Source organism: Canis lupus, chromosome 34, assembly GCF_011100685.1.
Source record: "Canis lupus familiaris isolate Mischka breed German Shepherd chromosome 34, alternate assembly UU_Cfam_GSD_1.0, whole genome shotgun sequence".
In the NCBI taxonomy this organism is placed as follows: Eukaryota; Metazoa; Chordata; class Mammalia; order Carnivora; family Canidae; genus Canis; species Canis lupus.
This window is the reverse complement of record NC_049255.1, coordinates 358,276-360,716: the sequence shown is the minus strand read 5'-3', so window position 1 is coordinate 360,716 and position 2,441 is coordinate 358,276. Positions and strand designations below refer to the sequence as shown.

Genomic DNA, 2,441 nt, shown 5'->3' with positions numbered 1-2,441 from the left:
GCTGGCAAGAAGCAAGGTCATGGGCAGCCTGAACTTGCAAATCCATGGCAGGAACACTTGAGTGTATCTCAGATCTTTATCAAAGTCAGAAGCAGAAGGACACACCCAAGGTGCACAACTGAAATCAGAAAAATGAAGTCCTAGAAACTTATTACCAATACAGAGGACAACACTCTTAGTGGCAAGTGAGATGGGAGGGGCTTAAGTAACAGGCTTTTCCACCAGACTCTGTTAACCAGATACACCCATTATACCTTGGTTCCTGACGGTCTTTGAAGTCCCAAAGACGACCATCTGCTGCTTGGTCTTCGCAGGACTCCTATATGGTGGGCGAAAGAGGAGCCACAGGGTAAATTTCTACAGTAAGGAAGGGCCCACCCATGGCCTTGCAACCAAATGTCATACTCTATCCAATCATCTGTGGCTAGTGTCTGGCCTTACAGCACAGATTCAAAATTTCTGGGAAGTGGGTGTGAGCACAGTGTGCCTTGAACCACATCTATCATACGTGGAGATTTTTACAACTCACATGAGTGATCTTACAGCGATGGAAGAAGAATCTAGTTCAGATCACCATGTAATTGAGGTTAGTAATCTTATCAGTGAGCATCATCACTGATAAAAATGTTAATGAATTCACTGGAGAGAAGCACAAATCTCCAAGGGCCCCAAAAGGGCAGGGTAACCATCACACAGGGTTGCCCACCTGAGGTTGTTTTCTCAGTAGTCAAAGTGGAAGGTAAAAAGAGGAAAAAGTTGCAGGTGCCCAGAGTAATTAACCTTGTGTGCAGATTTGTTGCTGTTGATTTATTTAAATAGCTGAGAAGATACATGTGGTATTTTCAAAGTGCAGACCAGGGGCATCTGAGTGGCTCAGTCAGTTGGGCCTCCTGATTTGATTTTGGCTCAGGTCATGATCTCTGGTCCTCTGATTCATCCCTGGGTGGGGCTCTGTGCTCAGCGTAGAGTCTGCTTGAGATTCTCTGCCTCTCCCTCTGCCCCTCCTCCTGCTCACTCTCTCCCTTTATCTCTGTGTCTCTCTCTCAAACAAACAAACAAACAAATAAATGTAGGCCAAAGTCCTGTGAGCTTTCCTGCAGTGTTTTGACTTGAAGTAGATTATGGATCCTCTAAACCTATCCTGGGTGCATTTTCAGCAACCCTTTTAGCCTGCAGGGGGTTCGCTCTGTAAAGCATTCGGGCTTAATACTTAAACTTCTTGTTGCAAAGTTTGTATTTGGCATTGTCTACTTTCTCCAGGTTCCATGATGACTTCCTTAATTTGTTCTCTTTGTGCTACAGTAAGTTTCCAAGGTAGTGGAAACTGGCTTCTCCACTCTTAAGCATAAGTGTGAAGGTCAAATCTGATTGTCTGGAACCTCATGCACAGAATTCCCAACAGGTCTATCAAAAGTTAGTTTTATGTTTACTGTAATGAAATATTGTTTTCCCTATGCCTATTATGACTTCTACAGGATATTATGTTTAAGACACAGTCTGGGCCAGGGAGCAGAGCACCCAGGCCCTTAGAAGCATAAACCTGGTGGTGGTTCTCATTGGTCAGATTGTGTTTGTGGTTTTTTAGATGTTAAGTAAATAAAAACCATGGGAAATCTTTGGAGGACCTCATGGTAGATATCAGAAAAGATAGTTTGGTATTGTAGATGAGTAATCTGCTAAATTTACTTCTGGACTAATCTGTGTTGGAGACATTAAACTTATCTGCATTTCAAAGGTTAATACAGCCAAACTAAACCAAGAGCTATTTTGGCTTAAAAAGAGCATGTGCTTCTATAAGCACATATATTAAAATTGGAACAAAACAGAGAGGATTAGAGTGGCCTCTGCATGAGGATGATGTGCAAATTCCTGACATATTCCATATTTTTATATATTTAATTATATTGTAATAATGTTGTATGGTGACTGATGGTAACTATACTTACTGTGGTGAACACTGGGTGATGTGTAGAATTGTTGAATCACTATGTTGTATACATGAAACTAATATAACATTGTATGTCAACTATACTTCAATAATAAAAGCTAAAATAAATGGGAACATCTGGATGTCTCAGCGGTTGAGCGTCTGCCTTTGGCTCAGGGTGTGATCCCGTGGTGCCATGATTGAGTCCCACACTGGGCTCCCTGCAGGGAGCCTGCTTCTCCCTCTGCCTGTGTCTCTGCTTCTCTCTGTGTGTCTCTCATGAATGAATAAATAAACTCTTCTTAAAAAAAAAAGCTAAAATAAATATAGAGAAGAGAAAATATTTCTTACAAGTTAATGATCATTAAGACCTAATGAGGGATCCCTGGGTGGCGCAGTGGTTTGGCGCCTGCCTTTGGCCCAGGGCGCGATCCTGGAGACCCGGGATCGAATCCCACATCGCGCTCCCGGTGCATGGAGCCTGCTTCTCCCTCTGCCTGTGTCTCTGCCTCTC

The 2,441-nt window shown here is 42.9% G+C and overlaps 1 non-coding gene across 1 annotated transcript; it reads left to right on the top strand.

The window, feature by feature from the left end:
* The first annotated feature begins 1,785 nt into the window (after window positions 1-1,785).
* On the top strand, window positions 1,786-1,889 carry LOC119867552. The gene has a single exon (XR_005384070.1). It is a non-coding gene; the product is annotated as a U6 spliceosomal RNA (small nuclear RNA).
* The last annotated feature ends 552 nt before the right edge of the window (window positions 1,890-2,441 follow it).